At 50.3% G+C, this 22,290-nt stretch overlaps 1 long non-coding RNA gene across 1 annotated transcript; it reads left to right on the plus strand.

The window, feature by feature from the left end:
* The first annotated feature begins 18,853 nt into the window (after positions 1–18,853).
* On the plus strand, positions 18,854–19,616 carry LOC127387977 (uncharacterized). Its single transcript, XR_007890257.1, has 3 exons — positions 18,854–18,886; positions 19,011–19,046; positions 19,437–19,616. It is a non-coding gene; the product is annotated as an uncharacterized LOC127387977 (long non-coding RNA).
* Positions 19,617–22,290: the final 2,674 nt, after the last annotated feature.

Consider the following 22,290-nt stretch of genomic DNA (forward strand, 5'->3'; position numbering starts at 1 on the left):
GCCTTGCCTTCAGGATCTGTCTCAACCAGTCCAGAGATTCCAGGGGTTTGGCGTTGTTGGGACTCACAGGCCCTGAACAGAAAGCAGCAAGAAGAAAAGCCTGCAAACATGCTCGGTTGGCGCTCAGGGGCAGTAGTCGCTGTGCCACGTTGCCCAGGGCTGGCTGCCAGGCCTTGCCCACCCAAATACCTGATGGCCATACTCTCCACGGAGCCTCCTGGGTACCCTGGGCTTGCAGAGCAAGGAGGACAAGGAGGCTGATGGGCCACAAGGTCTCTGCCTGCCCCATGGTGCTGGTGCTCTTGTTTTCACCGCTGCTGCTGCTGCCACCATGGCCAGGAGGAAAACAGCAGGGAACCCTGCTGGCCTTTGTTGTGTGGTGCTTCTGGGAGGTTGAGTGACCACGGCAACCCATAAGTGTCCTCTTAGTACCCCACAGTTGCTGTGTAAGTGCCCTATACCTGCCCCATACATTCCCTATCAGTGCCCCAAAGCCACTCCATAAGGGCCCTATAAGAGCCCCATAGTTGCCCCATATGTGACCCTATAGCTGCCCCATAAGTGCCTTATAGCCAACCCACAAGTACCCCATAACTGCCTCATAGGTACCCTGAGAACGCCCCATAACTGCCCCATAGCTGCCCCCTAACTGCCCCATGACTGCTGCCCCAGGAATACCTGTGAGTGGATGTGCCCTGCACCTGGTATGGGAATGGGAAGGCTTTGGAATGAAATGGGGGGGCTTGGGGGCCAGAAGGGAGGTGGGGGGCTCTCGTGGCCCCACCACTTCCTTTGGCCACAGCCCCTCCCTTTATCCACACCCTTTGGGTTGGCTTTTCCCCCAGGCCCTGCCCCCTGCACTTACCCAGTTAGTTGGCTCTACCCCTCCACGGCCCCGCCCCTGCCTCCGGCCCCACCTCTTCCCTTTCTGCACCTCCTATTGGCTGGCTCTGCCTCGGACCCGCCCCGTTTCCTCCGTGGCCCCGCCCTCTCTGCTCACGCCCCTCCGAGGCTCCACCCCCTCTCCACACTCTACGCCCCTCCTGGCTGTGCCCCATGAGTGGCCCCACCCCCACCTCTTCCCGACTCCGCCCCCTTGTTTATGCACACCATTGGTTGGCTCGGTGCCTCCCAAGCCCCGCCCCCTCTGCCTGACCCTTCCCCACCTCTCCCTGGCCCATCCCATCCCTGACTTTGCCCATAATACTGGACGACATCATAATGGGTAATGACATAATTGGTTACATCATTATGTGTTACACATAATTTGTGACATCATAATGGGTGACATCACAAAATGAAACATCCTAATGGAAGACAGCACAATGGAAGACATCATAATGGGTGACATCATAAGTGATACCAAAATAGGTGACATCATAATTGAAGATATCACCATGGATGACATCAGAATGGAAGACATCTGAATGTATGATGTCATAATGGGTGTCATGATAATGGTTGACATCATAATGAGTGATATCGTCATGTGTGACGTCATAATGCAGGACATAATGGGGGATGTCCTAAGGGGTTACATCATACTGAGTATCATCATAATGAAAGATGTGACAATGGGTGACATTATAATAGGTGACATCACAATAAAAGACATCATATTTGGTGATGTCATAATGGATGACATCATAATGGGTGATGTCATATTTGGTGATGTCATAATGGGTGATGTCATAGTGGGTGACATCATAGTTGGTGATGTCATAATGGATTATAATATAACAGAGGACATGATAATGGGTTGATGCCATTAGTAGTGACATCCTAATGGATGACATAATTGATTTGACGTCATAATGGGAGCATCAATAAGAAAGGCATCCTAATGGAAGATGTCATAATGAGTGACATCATAATAGTTGAAATCATAGTGGGTGACACCATATTGAGTGGCATCATAATGGGTGACGTCATGAGTGATACCAAAATCGGTGATGTCATAATTGAAGACATCATGATGGATAATATCAGAATGGAAGGCGTTGCAGCAGGTGACATCCGAATGTATGACATCATAATGTATGACATCATAATGGGTGATATTGTCATGTGTGATGTCATAATGGAGGACATAATTGCCGGCGGCGAGGGAAGCAAGCAGTCCAGAATCAATGTGATCGATAAAGCAAGCTCCGATTTATTGAATACACAGTGTTACTTTTATACCCTTTTCCAAACCTACATGTAGTGAATTCATTGGATAGTAACTACTTGTAGTGATTTCACTGGACGGTAACTACTTGTAGTGATTTTACTGGACAGTAACTACTTGCAGTGATTTTACTGGATAGCGACACATATCTGAGTTCCAGGGTTCTTCCTTGTTTTCTATTATTCTACTTCTCTACCTTGTCCTTGAGTTAGTTTAAGCTAACAGAGAGATTGTTTATACTTGTGTTAGGCTAAAAAAAAAGAGATTGCTTGTACAGCTGCTATTTGTGTTACACTCTCAAGGCCTCTCGAGGAGATAGCAAGGGCCCATGGCCCTGCTGCTCAAGCCATTCTGCAACAAATTCCCCCTTTTTCTTTTTGTACAAGCAATATCTTATCAGACAATCTTGTTACATTTTTCATAATACAATGGTAAGCTATCTTTATTACAATCACAATAAGCAATAGCATAGTGACCCAATGCAATCCCTCTGTAATGATTGATATCAGCCAAGGAGAAATTCCTCCAAATATGGATGTCAGCCAGGAGTCAAATGGACTGTTACTGTATTCCTTAAACTGACTCCGGTCATAAGAGGGCATCCCTATTAAGCATGTACGAAATGGGTCAGCAGCTGATGCAAGAGATAAACAAAAAGCTGATTGTCCAGATGGTAATATGGACATATTTCGGTCGTCCAAACTCAAAGGCGTGACAAATGCGTGTCAAATGCGTGACATCCATCTGCCATACTCCATCCGGGCCTAGGCCCCAAGGGTTCACCCTGACACCGAGACCTGGAGCATGATGGCTGCAGGTAGGACATGCCTTCACGATTCCTCTTGCTCCTTCCATCGTGATGTTGAACTGCTTGTGTAGACCTCGAGCATTTTGATGAAACGTCGCATGGGCCTCTCGAGCCTTGGTCAATTCATTAGTGGGCACCATCACTGACACTAACTGATCCGCCCGTGCATTGCCTTCATGATCAACTGTTGATGGAAGGCCTGGAGGTGGAGGAGAACCAGGAGGGGGTGGAGGAGGAGGAGGTGGTGGAGGAACAGATGATCCACTTGCTGGTGGTGGCGGTGGGGGAGGTGGAGGCACCGTGGCACCAGGAAGTACAAATAGTCCTTTTAATCCACTGGACGAACGTCCTAACAATAGTGCCCCGTGTGTCTGTCCCTTAATCATCACCAGTCCTTTAATTCCAGTAGGAATCTTTTGAGGTTTGTTATCAATGAGAGTCACATCTATTGCGGTTGCCAAGTCCAAGCCGAGGCTTCTGGATGTTGCAGGCTGTAATTTGTCGGTAGTTTGCAATTGTCGTCGCAAGATGGAGCTGTTTGCTACATGAACTGCTGTTGGTGTCCGCGCGCCGCAGTTCCTGGCGCTCTGCCTGAAGACCGGTTTTGCGGAAGAGACGCAAGGGCTGCTAAGACTTGGCTCTGGGCTTGCACTAAATTGTTCCCTAAATCTTTCACTGCTTCTACCAACATTGCTTGCGGTCCGACCGGCACCCTACTCGTCCGATCTAACATTTCCTCTATAGAAGCACCCCCAGGCAGCGTCACAATAATAGCCCTAGTAGCGGCATCACAGTTCTCCATAATACATTGCCGTAAAAATGCTCCCTTCATCCACTCCTGCGCATCTGAACGATCAATTGCATCGGTAACTCTGTCCACAAAACTAGCAAACGACTCTTCCCTGCCCTGTTTAATAGACATATAGGACGGGGTGGGTGGTGCTGTCTTAACCATTGTTATAGCTACGCGGGCTAACCGCATTGATTCCCTTAATACTGCTGGACCTAGTTGTACCTGCATATCTACAGTAGCAAGAGGACCTACTCCCATCAAATATTCCACCGTGACACCATGCAATGGGTCCTGCTGACCGCGGGGGGTGTTAACTACCCTGTCACAAAGTCTATTCCAATGCGCTTGCCACAACATTAATTGCGACTGCGTCATAATCATTCTCACAATTGTCTTAACATCTTCTGGGCAAAGAATTCCACTGCCCCAGATATAATTCAACATTTGTCTGGTAGGTTCACTGTGTAACCCCGATTCATTTACCGTAGCACGTAACTGTGACAACAGCTTCCAATCAAGAGGACTATACTCTCCTCTTGCCCCTTGATCTGTAACTTCAAAGAATACCGGAAAGGCACAAGATTCCTGCATAACACTTAACAAGTCATGATCACCCTTCTCAATAGCTGTTCCCGAGATCTCCTGCCAGTTTAAACGCAACACTCCCGCAGAACTTTTTCTGAGCTTCTCTTCCCGACTACTATCACTTTTCACTACCAGCTCGTTCTTATGAGTTTCTGCAGTCTCTCGTTTCAACTCCTCCTCGGCATTCTCTGGCAGTCTGCCTTCTCCATTATGTTCTTCTAACTGCGGAGCCGATGGCCCCCCTCCCCGAGAAGCACTATCAATCAAAGGCTTCACTGACACCGGGCACCCTGTGGGTGGGGTGGGCACGTAGTCAACCCCTAACTGGAGCTTGCCTGCTTCTTTCTCCGTACCTACTCCTCTCAAGTGACTGGAAGCAACTGCTGCTATTTTTTCTACTGCCTGATACTGTTTAAGACAATTTATCACTGCCCGCCACGGCTTCATCAACTTTTTCGCACGCTTATCACCATCTATTACCTTATTCCATAGCAAATCACCACACTCTCGCCACGCCTCAACCTGAAACAACGCACCTGGATCCTGAAAACAACCTTGATCTTTCCCAAAAGCTACCAAGCCCGTTAACTCCTTTTTAAGGTCAATATCCTTTACTGCCCGCTTTTCTAAAAAGCGTAATAATAAATCAAGGGCTACCTCACTTTCCATTTTCGGCCAGTATATCTATATATCCCTGACCCTTAATAATTTAGTGCAGCCTTTTACCTTATCTTAGAGCGCTCTCTTCATCAATCGTCGTGAGTAGCCCAATAATCCGGACGGCGAACCTCTGCTATCAGGTCAGTTCAAGCGCGGATTAGCCTGTCAAATGCCTGCATTCCGTGGGTGATCTTCCGCTCCCCGGTCACTGCTGCCGGTGCTTCTCCGGGGCTCCCGCCGACTTCGGTGACAACAAGGAACGGGGGTCCCTGTTCGGGTGCCACTTGCCGGCGGCGAGGGAAGCAAGCAGTCCAGAATCAATGTGATCGATAAAGCAAGCTCCGATTTATTGAATACACAGTGTTACTTTTATACCCTTTTCCAAACCTACATGTAGTGAATTCATTGGATAGTAACTACTTGTAGTGATTTCACTGGACGGCAACTACTTGCAGTGATTTTACTGGATAGTAACACACATCTGAGTTCCAGGGTTCTTCCTTGTTTTCTATTATTCTACTTCTCTACCTTGTCCTTGAGTTAGTTTAAGCTAACAGAGAGATTGTTTATACTTGTGTTAGGCTAAAAAAAGAGATTGCTTGTACAGCTGCTATTTGTGTTACACTCTCAAGGCCTCTCGAGGAGATAGCAAGGGCCCATGGCCCTGCTGCTCAAGCCATTCTGCAACACATAATGGGGTATGTCATAAGTGGTTACATCATACTCAGTGAAATCCTAATGGAAGATGACATAATGAATGACATCATAATGAGTGACGTCATCATGGGCGATGTCATCATGAGTGACATCATAGTTGGTGATGTCATATTGGGTGACATCATAGTCAGTGATGTCATGATGGATGACATCCTAATGGCTGACATCACAGTTGGTGATGTCATAATGGATTATATTATAATGGGTGATGTCCTATTGGGTGACATCCTAGTTTGTTACGTCATAATAGATGACATCATAATGGGTGACATCATAATGGATGACATTATAATGGGTGATGTCCTAATGGGTGACGTCCTAGTTTGTGATGTCATAACAGATGATGTCATAATGGGTTACATCATAGTTGGTGATGTCATAATGGATGACGTCATAGTTGGTGATGTCATAATGGGGGATGTTATAGTTGGTGAAGTCATAATGGGTGACGTCATAGTTGATGATGTCATAACAGGTGATGCCATTACAGATAACATCCTAATGTATGATATCAATTATTTGACATCATAATGAGGGCATCACAAAAAAGGCATCCTAATGGAAGACATCCTAATGGAAGAAGTCATAATGAGTGACGTCATAATGGGTGATATCATATTGGGTGGCATCATAATGTGTAACATCATAATGGATGACATTATAAGGGCTAATGTCATAATGGGTGACATCATAATTGGAGACATCAGGATGGATAACCTCAGAATGGAAGATGTAGCGGGTGACATCTGAATTTATGATATCATAATGGGTGTCATTATAATGGTTGACATCATAATGGGTGATATTGTCATGTGTGATGTCATAATGAAGGACAGAATGGGGGATGTCCTCAGTGTTTACATCATACTGGGTGACATCATAATGAAAGTCGGGACAATGGGTGCCATCATAATAGGTGACATCATAAGAAAAGACATAATACTTGGTGATGTCATAATGGATGACATCATAATGGGTGACGTCACAGTTGGTGATGTCATAATAGGTGACATCATAATGTGTCATGTCATATTTGGTGATGGCATGATGGATGATGTCATAATGGATGATGTCATAATGGATTACATCATAGTTGGTGCTGTCATGGTGGATGACATGATAATGGATGATGTCATAATGGGTGATGTCATAGTTGGTGATGTCATAATTGATGACATCGTAATGGGTGACATCATAGTTGGTGACATCATAATGGATGATGTCATAATAGGTGACATCATGGTTAGTGATGTCATAATGGGTGATGGCATAGTTGGTGATGTCATAATGGATGTTATAATACATAATAATATATAATATAAAAATGTAATCTATTTATACTGCTAACATCTTGGAAATAAGATCCTTAATCTATCTGTGTTGCATGAAGAAGTCTTCTGCCTGTCTGAAACCTAAGATTTACTGGTTTGAAGCTGACTTTTTGAATCAGATGAAATAGGGACAAGTTCTCTATTACGTTTATTGCTTCACAGGCTGCTGTTACACCCCCTAATCAACCTCAAGTCAACAACTTGAGGTCCCACAGTCTATTTTGAGTAGTCCTATACAGAAGCAGCACTATGCTGTTGTCACATTCATTGTCATTCTCTAAAACTTATTTAAATTCTTAAGTAGCATTCTAAGGTAAGAATTCAATACGATTTTGAAGATGCCAGAATGTTGTGGATTTATACATAACTCTTTCTTCCTTTTCATTATTCCTTTTCTGTTAGTTCCTTACATTGTTTTTATTTGAAAATCTACTGAGCCTAGAGCTGATGTATATGCAGAATTAGCTGTTACAGTGCCAAGAGGTCCCCTCTGAAAGAAAATGGTTCAGAGTCCATCACTTTCCTCACTCTGTTGGTTCCTGCCACCATTGCACGTACAACCTGCACTGGAGAGTGAATTCCACCTGCTTATTCCCCAGAAAGGCTCAAGGGACAGAATGTTTCCTCTCCACTGCTACGACCTTGTATGTATCTCTGAGAGGGCCTGGGGAGCAACACCAACGATTTTATTTGGATAGAAAAAAGTTTCAAGAGAAAAACCATGTGTTTCAGAACGTGATGAGCCTGCAGAGGTTTTGGCAACAGGGCCTGGCAGTGTGGCAGCCACTGCCCATGACCAAGTCCTCCTCCCCTGTCACCTGCTGCCACCTGCCAGCACTTGTGCAGCCACAGCTCAGGGCCTTGGTGGTACCAGCCACCCCTCCTGCTCTGCAGCCAGCAGATCCTGCCCCACATCCTTTGCTTGATGGAACATGATCAGCATTTGCTCTCAGGAGCAAGCACTGAAAAAAGCCAAAGTCCTATCAGATGAGAATTTACTGTATTGCCAAGTAAAATAGATTGGGATGGTGAAAAGCAAAGAGAAATCTAAACCACCATCGCCACCTTCTTCCCAGGCTCCACTTCACTCTGTCATTACTCGTTCCTCTGTTTCCTCCCCTGCTGAATGGCACACAGGGCTGGGGAATGGGGCTGGTGGTCAGCCCAGAACACTTGGTCTCTGCTGCTCCTTCCTCTTCCTACTCTTCCCTTTCTCCAGCATGCATCTTTCCCACCGGATACAGCCTTTCACAGTGCTCCAGCGTGGGTCCTTCCAATGGGCTGCACTCCTTCCTCAATCATCTCTCCAGTCCTGACCACCTTTAATCTCTCTCTTCCTTGCTCATCTCCCTCAGATCCCCTGGCAGTGTCCTTCTCCCTGCTGTGCTGGGCAGAGGAACTGCTGCTGGACAGAGCTGTCTCTCTGCAGCACTGCCCACTTGCCAGCAGCTCCTTCCATCCCAGGAGCCCAGCTCAGCATGTTAATGAGCCCTCTGGTGGGTTTGGTGCTGAGTCCATGAAGCCCAGACAAGGAGAGGAAGCTGATGAAACCTCTCAACAAGTCCAAGTCTGAGTCCAACTCCAAAGTTTCTGGCACTGTTAATGGGTCCCACTGAGGGACACGACTGAGGAAGTGTCCCCAGGGTGTGGGTAGAGCAGGAAAGGGGAGGCAGTGATGGCAGGTGGGGAAAAGGAAGGTGAAGGTGGCTCTGGTGCTGAGGAACCCTGCATGTGTCTCATGACTGCAAAAGGCCAGTCCCTGACCCCCTTCACCAAAGGTTCCAGCCCTGACCCCCAGCTCCTGGGAAGAGAGATCGTGTCCCTCCTTCACCCCTCAGGGCTCTCCCTGGTGCACCAGGATGTGGAGTTGTGCAATTCCAAGGGCAGGACTATGGCTCTCCTGGGCCCTGCCTATAGACAAGGGACCACGGTCAGTCCTGGTCAGCCAGAACTGCTGGTAAATGATGGAAAGTGGCTTGGTGACCATTTGTGTTGCTGATGTATTTACAGAAGCATTTCTTGTTATCTTTGACAGGTCCTTTCGATGATCTTGGATCTGATGTTATTCCACTGGTTCTTCCTTCTCCCAGTCGCTGTCTTTGCCTTCTGCAACTTGAGTGCCCTTGATGTCCCCAGCATTGCAAGGGGCTGTTGTGACGCAAGTGCAGGACCTGGCACTTGACCTTGTTGAACCTCATATAATTGCCTTTGGCGCATCAATCTGGCCTGTCCAAGTCCCTCTGCAGAGCCTTCCTACATTCAAGCGCTCAACACTCCTGCCCATCTTGGTGTCCTCTGCAAACTGCCTGAGGGTGCACTCAATGCCCTCGTCCAGATCATGGATAAAGACACTAAACAGAACTGGCCCCAACACTGAGCCCTGGGGACAGCACTGGTGACCAGCCACTAACTGTATTTATCTCCATTCAGCATAACTCTTTGGGCCTGGCCATCAGCCAGTTGTTTTTTTTTCCCAACAAAGAGTACACAGGTCTAGGTCATTAGTAGCCAGATTCTCCAGGAGAAAGCTGTGAGAAACAGTGTTGAAGGTTTTATGAAGGCTTTACATCCTCTTTGTCAGGATGCAGTACTCCTGAGCTTGGAGGAGGTGATCCTGCAATCTTGACCAACTTTCTTGTATCCCTCTTCCCTCCCAGGGCTTCATTCAATGGTACTCTACTAAGAAGGTCCCCAGAGAGGCCCAAGTCTGCTCTCCTGAAGGCCAGGATAGAGAGCTTGCTGTGTACTCTCCTCCTTGTCCTGAGGATCTTGAACTCCAGCATCTCATGGGCCCTCAGCCAAGGCTGTTCTTAAGCTTCACATTCGCTATCGGCCCCTCTTGTTGGTGAGAGCAAGGTCCAGCATAGCACCTCTCCTGGTTGGCTCCTCTATCCCTTGGAGAAGGAAGGTCTCATCAATGCATTCCAGGAACCTCCCGGAATCCTGGTGCCACACTGTGTTGTCCCACCAGCTGATTTTGGAGTGGTTGAAGTCTCCCATAAGGACCAGGCCTAGCGAATGTGAGGCTACTCCTGATTGTGTATCAAGGATCTCATCTGCTCAGTCTTCCTGGTTGGGTGGCCTGTTCAGACCTCCACTCTAATGTGGGACCAGTCCATGGCAGACAGTAGGGCTGTGCTTCCACCCATGTGGCAGTTAGTTCCAGGTGTACTGGAAGCCCCTCCAGATGACAGCAAACTGGGGCCTGCACTCTGCTGCCAAAGGGATAGAGGGAATCACATCAGTGATATCAGCTGTGGGAAACCACTGGGCTGCCTTGGACTCCAGTTCCTGCTGAAGTTGTGGCATGTCCAGCACAGCACCCTTCAGAAATGTCAAGGCCAGTACAATCTGTTGTTAGTCTCCACTCTCCATTAGACTTCCACACGGACCATATGGGGCTGCTAAAGGCTGATCAAGGCCTGCTGATCACTCCCTGGCTCTGTGCTGAGGACACACAGAGCCCCTGGGCCAGTCACAGGGGGGTGTTTTTGCCACTCACCCCCAGGCAGACTCACTTCAGCCTCCAGCACAGCCAGCTGTCCACATCCCCTGTCACTCCAGAAGTGCAGAAGGGCTCTGTCCCTTGGTTGCTCCATGGCATTAGGGTGCCCTGTGCACCCGTGTCCACTAGAGCCTCCTACTCCTGGGGGTCTGACGTGACAGGCCAGCAGATCTACACAGCTCAGGAACCGTGGCTGTCCCTCTCCTCTACCTGTCAGGAGGCAGAGCTCCTCTACTGATAGTCATAGGATTCTCCACTCACTTCTTGTACAAAGGAAATGGAATTCCTTTCCATGGGATTAGGAGTTAAGATCAGCCCTTCCATTCTGCCTGGGGAACTGCCCACTGGAGACTGGAGTAGCATTTTTCCTGGAATTATCCCCCTTTTTGATGGTTTTCCCTTTCAACTCATGTACCTGTGCCTCTGTGGTCAAGGTAGGCTTTCCCTCCCATGTCTTCATGTCCTCTCTGTGCTCACACTGCTAAAACCACACAGTGTCCCATAATGTGTATGTACCTTCTATATCCTTTCTCTTGAGCAGAGAACTCAAAATAGCTGAGAAAATGGTCCATGAGGGAAGAAGGACCTATCCTCTTTAAGGTCCTGGAACTTCCAGAACAGATTTTTTAATAAGCTTAAGGTGCTTTCAATCATTTTGGGGGTATTTTGGGACAGTTTTTCAACACCTGAGATGAAGTCCCATATAGAAGAAAAGAGATTTTCTTATTGCTGGAGCTGCAAAGCTGCTTCTACCCTCTTTTGGTACTTCTTTGTCTTTCCAGGTCATTACTGGCAATCAGTTTGCAAAAGACATTTTTGCATTCCAAACAAACTTTTTCCTCTTGGATCTGTGTGCGCTGGACTTCATCTGGCACTGTGGTTTGGGGCATCATAAATCTCCTCTAACATGGTTCCTTCTCACCTTTCTCCGTGCTGATCCTACTGCCTCAGTGATAGGGGTCCCCTCCAGAGGCCGAGGGCTTGTGTCTCTACCAATTTCTTTCTAAATGTTCCCTTCCTTCAAAATAAGGAAGCATCTTGGCTGCTTTGTTCTTCCCTCTAATCCCAGGCTACTGGCCCTATTATCCCAGCTTCAGAGCAGCCAGGGGATCATGTACTGAAACATTTCTGCATCTGCCACAGCTCACTCGGACAGGGATCGAGTGGTTACCTCTTGTTCTGCCTCTCCCTCCTGTTCTTGTGATGACCTTACTTAACCCACTTTTACTAAACAAGCTAATGTCCATCTCTTGCTCTTCTCGTGCACAGGGGCAACTGAGAGCGGCACTGGTTAATTCTCTGGTTCAGTTGCACCACCCATCGCTGGAGTCTGAGGAGCTGCTTTGTCAGTAATCACAGGCTCTGTCAGCAGGGTCTGAGCAGCCACTGTGCCTGTTGCCAGGGTTCAAGCAGCCACGAGGCCTCTTGCAGGTGTTTGAGGAGACACAGCCCTTGTTGTGGGGGTTAGTCTACACACAATGCCTGTCATGGGGTTTCAGTATCTGCAGGGCCTTGCTCCAGGATTGGAGTGTCCACAGTATTGGGCTCAGGGCTTGATCTATGCAGAGTATTTGCATAGTTTGATAGTTGTTAAACACTAAAGGAGACCTAAACCACACCCAGGAGACTGCTGAGAGACATGCGAGCTTATTTACAACCAAAGACAGTTATTTCAGTTCAGGTCATTATTCCAGTATTATATGCTATAATCTCAGGGCTACACATACCATATAAGGCCATACTGTACCCCCACCCCCCATTGTTATCACGATACATACCATATACATATACATACCATACATATCATATACAGCCTTACTGACCCACCATTGTGATGTCATGGCCATACATACCATATAAGGCCATACTGCCCAACCATTGTTCTCACAGGGCCATAAATAATATATAAGGCCATGCTGTCCCCCAGTGGTGATCCCAGGGCCACACATACCTTATAAGGCCATACTGTCCCCTGTTGTTATCTCGGAGCCATACAGAACATTACAAGGCCATAATGGCCCCCAGTTGTGCCCTCAGGGCCATACATACTACATAAGGTTATAGTGCCCCCCCCATTCTGATATCATGACCATACATACCTTATAAGGTGCATACAGTCCCCCACTGTGATCTCAGTGCCACACATACCACATGAGGCCTAATTGCCCTATCAATGTGATGTCAGGGCTATACACACCATGTAACACCACACTGCTCCCCTATTTTGATCCAGAGTCACAGCATAGATTATACTGCCATACTGCCCCGCATTGTGATGTCAGGGCCAGGCACACCATATAAGGCCATTTTTACCTCCATTGTTGTCTCAGGACCATACACAACATATATGGCTGCACTACATCGCCGAATATGGATGTCAGGGCCATGTACCCCATGTAAGGCCATACTGTTCCCCCCCTCCCCTTTTATGTCATGGTCATATGTAACATTTAAGGCAATACTGCAACCCCATTGTCGCACCAGGGCGGTACATACCAGATAAGGCCATACTGCCCCCTCATTGTGATCTCAGGACAATACCTAACATATAAGACTTTACTGAACCAGCTCATAATTATATCAGTCAGTATATCCCATATAAGGCCACTAGGTCCCTCCATTCTAATGTTATGGCCCTACATTTCTTGTAAGTCCATTCTCCTTGTTGTAATCTCAAGGCCAAACACACCATATAAGGTGATACTGTTCCCCCATCATGACATCAGGCCCGTGCATACCATATAAGGCCATACTGTCCCTCATGGTGATGTCCCGTCAAGACCTCAGGTTCATAACTCTCACACTAAGCCATACTGCCCCCCTGGTTGATGTCAGGCTCATACATACCAGATGAGGAGATACTGCCCCCCACTGTGACATCAGGGCTGTACTCACTATATAAGGCCATACTGCCCCACATCCATGATCTCACAGCAATATAGAGCTATACTAACCCCCATTGTGATCTCAGGGCCATACATACCACAGAAGTCCCTACTGCACCCCCCCTTTGTGATGTCTTGGCCATACATCCCATATCAGGCCATACTGCATCCATTGTTTTGTTCTTGGGCCATACAGACCATTTAAAGCATCGCTGTCTCCCCACTGTGATGCTGGAACATATATACTCTTTTAGGCCAGTCTAGCCCAACTTTGGTGTCATTGCCAAGCAAACCATAGAAGGCCAGACTTCCACTCCATTGTGATGTCATTGTCATATGCACCTGCTCTGGCAGGGGGGTTGGACTTGATTTTTGGAGATCCTTTCAAACCCCCAGCATTCTCTTATTCTGTGATTCTCACAGGAGAGCAGGTAGGAGGTGGTGCAGTGGAGCTGTAACACCCAGCTGCAGAGATCAGTGGAGAAGGCTGATGCTAGGAGTAGGGCTGTAAGTCCCAGCTGGCCAGTGACAGAAACAGGGAAGTTGGGGACATGAGGAGCAAAGCTGGCCATACAATGTGGGACTTCAAGACACTGCATTTCCTGTCTTTCCCAAGGAAAGACCCTGGACCAATAACACTTGGAGAATGTTTCTAACCCCTCTTCTCTGAAGTGAAAAGTCAGGTGCTGAGAGAAGACTGGAGAAAAGGCTCAAAAAATGAGAACAACAACTCCAAGTACCTTGAAACAGTGATTGGCCCCACTGAGGGTTATTACTGACAGAGCCTCTCTAAGGACTCATTGGAGCAGATAATTGGAGGCCACTAAAAATTACAAAAACAAACCAACCAAACAAAACAAAAAACACCAAAAAAAACCCCCACCAAAACCCAAAGCTTGTTAGGGCTAATTACATGAATCTCAGATATTGACAAAAGACTAAACAAACCACCCAACAAGTTGAAGGGAGAAGAAATAATAAAGTACCTTCAAGTATTAATGGGTCCCACTGAGTCTGACAAACCCTCCTCATGGACTCATTACAGCAGATGAGTGGAGTTCATGACTGCAGGGAGGCAAAGGCCTTGTGCAGGTGACTGTCACGCTGAGAAAAAACCTTTGCTTTGTTTGAAGAAGCAGAAATACCAAGCCCTGGCCCCAGGCCCCAGGCAGGCAGATCCTGTCCCTCACACAGGGCTCAGGGTTCTTGATGGGGACAGTGGGGTATGACGGAATGGCAATGAGAAGTGTAGGAATCACAGGGAATCATGGAATCGTCCTGGTTGGAAAAGACCTTGAAGATCATCAAGTCCAGCTGTGGGAAACTGTTCTTCTTCCTCCCCACATAAGTCTAAACAAAATGCCTTTTAAGTCAGCAAAGGACTTCTGCTGATTATACCCAGCTACTGGACCAAAACCAGGCCTGCTGGTCAAGGACAAATGAAAGAAAAACACCAGGTGTGATACAAGGCAGGAAGGATGGGCAACAAGTTACGAAATGCCCCTAATAGTTTCCACCCTAACTTGGGGCTCATGAATGCTAATTGGCTCTGGACATTAGTATGTTCACACATTGCAGCGGTGACACTGACTGGACAGGGGGTCACTGGGATATAAAAGGTAACTGGTTTTGCAGGTGAGAGGGGCCTGCTCAGACACTTCTTGCATGGGACAAACGCCCCTGTTGCTCGTCAGACCTGCCCTGCTGCGGAGCCTGGTGCCAGGACGCTGCCAGGCCTGCTGACCTGCCTGCCTGCCCCAGGAATCAAGGCTGAGTCCTGGCGGTGAGCGTGCTGGGGTCCTTATCCCTGGAACACCTGGTTCTTCCCTGTTTTGCTGCCGGTTGCCGGGGAAAACAAGTTGCTGCTGCTGAGGGGGAACACCCACCGCTGCTGAGCCATGAGGGGGTCACAGCCCTCCTCAAAACCACGGACTTTGGGACCCTGCCGAGGGGGCGTCACCACTGCAGCTGCCTGCCAAGGAGAGGAGCCGCCGCTGCCTGCTGAGAGGGGCCACCCACTGCCGCCACCGCCCCTGCCGCTGGGGAAGAAGCCGCCGGGGGCTGCACTGGGGGCTGCACGCCCCACACAGAAGCCAGTCGCCGGAGGGGAACCGCCGGTGCCTCTTTCGCCAAGGGGAACTGCATATCGAAGTGGGAGGGTAACGAAATCGTATAACCCCCTTTTTGCCCTGCCACAATTCTGCTCCCTATACCTGCACACACATTGCGACCTCATCTAAGGAGGACTGTTGTTGGGCTTGCCCTACTCCCTTTCTCTCCTTTGATCCACAACCCTCTCTCGGAGAGATCATCTTAAGGGCACAGTACTTTTGCATTACTTCCCTGATATATCCTTGGTAGCCATTTGCCAGTTTTACATTTTTCCTAAACCTCCTCCGTTAGTGTAACCGTTCTTTAATAAACCAGTTAATTCGTAAAGTAAATATTGGTCTCAGTAACAAATTGTGGCCATGGTGAGGGCCTGAGTTGTGGGACATGCAGAAAGATTTCAGCTGTCATCCAGGTGAGCACATTGTCTCAGTCATGTCTTTACAGGACACTGTCTCCAAAGAAGAGAGCTGTTGTGGGTCCCTCGTGACAAGGTTGAAGGCAACTGACTTGAATGTTTGCTTGTTAAGTGCCCCAAGAGCAGGCCGTCACCTGGAAGGTTTTAATTTCTCCTCCTTCAACCTTGTCACGAGGGACCCACAACAGCTCTCTTCTTTAGAGGCAGTGTCCCGTAAAGACATGACCGAGATTGGAACCCTTGCAGATGGCAGGAAATGTCAAGGAACGGTCTGAGCCATCAGCAGTTCTCGTGAACCACTTATCAGTGCCTTTGGATTGATCTTTTTTCCTGGTGCTAAAACCAGGCAGGTGTTCCTTCCAGCCACAAGTTCAGTCTGTATCCCCACAGGAAAAAAACCAACAGAGACCCCTTGGGTTCCACTGAAACTCAGGCAAACCTCCCACAGACTCGAAACCTAACCCAGATTGGTGCCAGCCACCTTTGATGCCCAGCTGGTGTCCCTTAAAAACAAATCCTCCTCATAAGCTCCTAGACAGAGCACTAACACAGAGCAGGATTTTACTGCCAGACACAGGAGGGCATGTTGACCGGAAGAGACAAGTCCAGACGCACTGCATCCCCTAACGGAGACTTTCCTGGCCCTGTCTCCTCCCAGTGCCACTTCCCACCACCAGCAGAAGTACTGGTCTACTGGTCGTGCAGCAATCCATCAGTCTCTGTCCTGTTCTGTCTCTCTTCTGAGAAGTGAGTGCATGTACAGGCAGGCAAAACAGGGATGGCTGAGCCTGGTGGTGCCAAATGTGCCCATCTTCATGCTGAGGGTGTCCTTGCTCCCAGAGGTACCAGCTGTTCCCTCTGCTGGTTGGGGCACTGGCATCCTGGCTGGGAGCAGTAACAGCAGCTGGCAGGAATGACCCTGCTGGAAAGAAGGGCTGGATGGATGTGGTGAGCTGGGAAAGGTCTTGCTTGGCTTGTGCCAGCCAGGCCAGGCCTCCAGGCTGCTCTGGCCCCCGGTGACCAGCTCTGCAGGGTGGCACCCAGGCAGTAGCAGGGGGAGGGCCAGCACAGGGCACATTCCCTTCTGCTCTCTGCTCTGGGGAGACCATGGCTGGGGACAGCACTGGTTTGGGCTTGTAGTGCCAGGGACATGTGGCCAGAGCTGGGCACTGACACCACCCCAGCAATTTGCCCAAGCCCAGTCCTCACCTCTGGGAACCAAACATTCCCCAGTGCTCCCGAGTGCCTCCACTCACTGCAGATAGCAGCCAACAACTGTCCCTGTCGCCAGTACCCCCAGTTATTCTCTAACTTCCCGGTGTTCCCTAATCCCAGGATCCCTGGTGCCCCAAGAAAAGGAGTCAGCCCAGCCCCTTTTTTCCCCAAGGGGCTAGAGAGCCATCAGGGAGAATTCTGCTGAGGGACCACTGGTTTGAAGGTGGAGTGATCTCTGAGGGAGCCCAGGAGGGAGAGACAGGTCTGGGGGGTGAGGGGCACTCGTAGATGGCAGTGCTGGGGGTGAAAGACACTGGGAGATGGCAGTGCTGGGGGTGAGGGGCACTCGTAGATGGCAGTGCTGGGGGTGAGGGGCACGGGGAGGTTGGGGAATGGGCCATTTGGGGCTGTTGGAGGATGGGCTCGTGTTGCAGCAGGGGGTCATGCCTGCAGGGTCAGGGCTGTCAGGGCCACACTGCCAGCCCCACCTCCCCACCCCCTGGTGCCTGGTCCCTTCCCTGGGCACTGCCCCATGCAGGAAGCTGGACTGATGCCAGGGAAGGGGCTGGATCTGTGCCAGGGGCAGGGGTGACTCTGTGCCAGGGCTGGGCTTGCTGCCAGGACTGGTGTCTCTGCCCAGCCTGGCTTTGCCCTGGGGGGCTCACAAGCTGGGGAGGGGCATGTCATGGGAGGAATAAATCTGCCCCTCACCTTGTCCAGCTTCACCCAGCGCTCCCCACTTCACAGAGGAAGATGAAGTTGGCGGTGCTCAGCATGGCCCTGCTCTTCACCATCCTGCTCTGCACCCCAGCAGATGCTCAGGTGAGTCCCCAGGGCCACGGGGAGGAGTTCCTGGCTGGGGAGGGCTCTGGGCTGCCGGAGATGGGATCTCCTGCAGAATTAAATCCTCGTGGAGAGCACAAAACCCCTGCACTTGGCCTCTCCCTTTCCCAAGCAAGGGGCTCCTGCAGGCTCCCCTGCCCTTCCAACCCCTGGCAATGCAGCTTTCTCCCTCCCATAATTCCAGCTGTTCCCTCCACTTTCTGCAGTTCAGCTGCTGGTGCCCAGAGCTGGCTCCACAGGGAGTGCTCAGACCTGCTCCCTCCGTGGGAACCCAGCCTTCTGTGAGGCTCCTGCCGGTTTCTTCTCTTGCTGCCACCACACCCTTCTCCCTTTTGAGCTTCCCTATTCCACCCTTTTGGTCCCCTCAGACATCTCCTCCCCGGGATCTCCCCTGTGTCCTGTCTTGTGTCCCCACATGCCCTCCCTCTGGTCACTCCCAGGGCCTTTCTTTCCTCTTTCCTTCAGTCCTTTCCCTCGCATCCTGCCCACAGCAATAGTGTCTCCAAATCCACTTCCCTTGAACCCCCACTCCCAAGCACCATCCCAAGCCCTTCGCTTAGGTCCTCTGGGCTCCTCTTCTTTCCGCCCCCACCAACAATCCCACTTGAAGTCCCTGGATCCCCTCCAATGGAATTCCGTGAGCTTTCATTGGCTTCTCACCCAGTCCTGTCCCTCCAGCACCCCCAGCCCAGTCCCTTCACCACTGCTAATTCACCCCATGCCCTGTCTCTAGGTCCACCCACACCTGTGCCCCACCCACAGCCCCACCAAGTTCCAATCCAGAACCCAACCCTTTGGTTTTCTTTTCCAGCCACTATTTGAGGCCAGTGGAGGATACTGCGTTGGAGTAAGTAGTGGGGTGGGCTTGGAGGTCTTCTCTTCTGGGGAATGGGAGAGCAAGTTGATCCTGCCACCCCTTGCTGAGACTGGGGACATCCCAGTGACACTGAGGTCTCATGGTCTCTCTGCAGGGGGAAATGGAAATGGGGCGAGTGAAGAGGGCTGAGGTAGGTACCCCAGGTTCTGATGGCCCCAGACCCTCTCCTCCATGGCCGCGACACTCAAGGCCATCCCAGTGTGCCCCAGTACATCCTAGTGCACCCCACTGCTACCCCAGAGAACTCCCCTGTACCCCAGCTTTTTCCCCGGGAAGGCCCTTACCCAGGGACCCCAGGGTTGCGTTCCCATGTAACCCTGTACACCCCAGGATGCCCCAGTACACAATCCTGCACCCAGGTGGGCCCCTTCCCATGGATCCCCACGGCTGTCACCGCACAAGCTCATGGACCCCATTTCTCTCCAGAAGGGCTTTCCCCAAGGACCCCATGGGTTTTCCCGAGCCTCCCAATACAGCCCAGTGCAGCCCCGCGTGTCCCTAACCCTCCCTTTCTCCCCAGCCCCCTCTGGTGGATCTTGTGCGCCGCAGACGCATGGCTGCAGCTGCTGATGCCTAGGGGAGCAGCACCAGGAGCCCCAGCAAGGATCCTGGAGCCACCCAGAACTGGTGGTGCCACCCTTGTCCTGTCCCCCTCCAGCGGCATGAGGAAATCATCATCCCTGGATGAACCCAGCCCATTCCTGGGAGCCCTGTGCCCTTTCCCTCTCCTGATCAATAAAGCCCTTCAGCAAAGCTGGGCTCTGTGGGGGTTGTGTGTCTGTGTCCATGTCCCCTCCCCTCTGCCAGCCCCAGGACCCTGGCTCCTCTCTGGCTGCACCCCCAGGATGAGCAGAGTGGTGGAGTAAGCCTGGGCACCCAGGGGGGTCTCTGTAAAGGAGATGCCCTTCCCAGCCCTGCTGTGCCTCCAGAGAAGGCAGATGAGGGCAGCCTGGAGTGTCCCCCCACTGGGCTGGGAGAGGCAAAGGGCAGATGGCGGCAGCCCTTGGGCCTGCCTGGGATTAGGGGCACAGTGGGACACAGGTTCTTAGCTAGGCTCTGGTGAGCACCATCCCCCACACAGCAGATGGGGGCTTGGGGATTCACAGAGTCAAGCGGGTGGGACAGGGGGCTGGAGACATGGAGACTGACACAGGTCTGGCATGAGAAGCTCAGCCCCTCGCTCTCTGGAGACAAGTCTTGCGGAGGGTGAAGAACAAGAATGTCTTTAGGGATGGTGGTGTGTACAGACAGAGTCAGTAGACGATTATCATGGAATGGTGTGGGTTGGAAGGGGCCTTAAAGATCATCTAGTTCCAGCCCTCCTGCCATGGGCACCTCCTATTAGACCAGGTAGCTCCATCCAACCCGGCATTGAACACTTCCAGGGATGGGGATTCCACTGTTTCCTTGAACAGTGTGTTCCAGTGTCTCACCACCTTCACGGTGAAGAATTTCCTCCTAATGTCTAATCTAACTCTCCCCTCTTCCAGTTTTAATCTTTACCCCTTGTCCTATCACTGCAAACCCTTGCCAAAAGTCCCTCCTTGGCTTTCCTGCGGTCCCCCTTCATGCCAAGGACAGACAAGCTGCCCAGATCCAGAGGGGCCCTGCCTCCAGCCAGGAGAAGGAAAGGGACAACTGAATCTACTGGACTGTGTGGGTTGGATGGCCTGGCATGCTGATCCCACAAAAATACAAGGCTCTGGTGGACAGCAGTGCACAATGCACCATAAAGCCGTCCTCAACTCCTGTCTGCTCTGCTGCTCTCTCCGGCAGCTCCGGGACATTTTGTGGCTGCTCAGGAGATGCCGGGGAATTTGCTGAGGGCGGGGGGAGACAACAGAGTTTGCACATTCCTGAACATACTTGTATATGTTTGCACATGGTTTTTGTAATCATTAATATTTAATTAAAGCTGTCTAGTTTTGTTTTCAATCGAGAAAGTCTCTCTCTCCTTATTCTCTCTCTCCTTCCCTACCTGGATGGGAGGGGGAGGGGATCGAGAGCATTGTTGTCCCTGGTTCAATTGCTGATCCTGACTCAACCCGTGACAGCCAGCTGCCCGCCAGCACCCCCATTCTTGGTGTGGATCGTTGCAGCAGGGAACTGAGGGGGTACTGATGAGCACTGGCTGTAGCAGTGGTGGAGGGAATTAGACAGTTGTCTACCCCACTTGGCTTTTCACAGGACCCTTCCGTTGTGGGGCTGCTGAGGGTCTAAGAACAGAAAGTCCCCATGGCCGCTGCAGCTGGGCACCCGGGACAATACTGCAGTGGAAGAGATTCCCCGGATCCCACCCAGGAGCTCCATCTAGGCCTCCCCCACCTCCCCAGGTTCCCTTACAGAACCGATATGGGGCTCTGGAGATAGAGAACCAGGGAAATAAGGATGTGGACAAAGTCCCATCCAGGGAGTTGCCAAAGCAGGCAGCTCCACGCATTAAGACTGCTTCTGCTCAGAGCAAGAGGAGGGTGATTGTTATAGGAGATTCCCTTCTGCGGGGAACTGAGGGCCCCATATGCTGACCAGATCTTTCTCACAGGGAGATCTGCTGCCTCCCTGGGGCCTGGGTTAGGGATATAAGCAGGAGGCTTCCTGGTCTAAGTACGGCCCTCAGACTACTACCCTCTTTTGATTTTTCAGGTAGGCAGTGCTGAGGTAGAGAGAAGTCTGAGGGCAATGAAGAAAGATTTCAGGGCCTTGGGGCAACTGATCAAGGGATCGCGAGCACAAGTTGTGTTCTCCTTTCTCCCTCCAGTTCCAGGGAATGATGAATGGCTAAACAAGAATACCTAACAGATCAATGCCTGGCTCCAAACCTGGTGCTACCAGCAGGACTTTGGGTTTTTTGACCACGCTTTGCTTTACAAGACACCAGGTCTGCTGGCAATGAATGGGAAAACCCTGTCTCACAGGGGGAAGGGGTTTTTAGGGCAAGAGTTAGCAGGGCTTATGGACAGGGCTTTAAACTATACTAAAAGAGGAGGAGAGCAATAAAACTATAAAACCAGGCCCACCAGAGATGAGCCTTGGGGTGAAGGGCCAAGGATGGGGGTGAAATTGATAGCCCAGCTCAAGTGCATCTACACTAATGCACATAGCGTGGGCAACAGACAGGATGAGCTGGAAGCCATTGTGCAGCAGGACAGCTATGACGTAGTTGTCATCACAGAACCGTGGTGGGATGACTGTCATGAGCAGAATGCTGCAATGAATGGCTATAAGCTCTTCAGAAGGGATAGGCAGGGAAGGAGAGGCGGTGGCATGGCTCTGTGCGTTAAGGGAGTGTTTTGGTTGTATAGAGCTTGATTACAGTGATGATAAAGTTGAGTGTTTACAGGTAAGGATGAAGGGGAAGGCAAACAAGGGAGATA

Source organism: Apus apus, chromosome 8 (genome assembly GCF_020740795.1).
Source record: "Apus apus isolate bApuApu2 chromosome 8, bApuApu2.pri.cur, whole genome shotgun sequence".
In the NCBI taxonomy this organism is placed as follows: Eukaryota; Metazoa; Chordata; class Aves; order Apodiformes; family Apodidae; genus Apus; species Apus apus.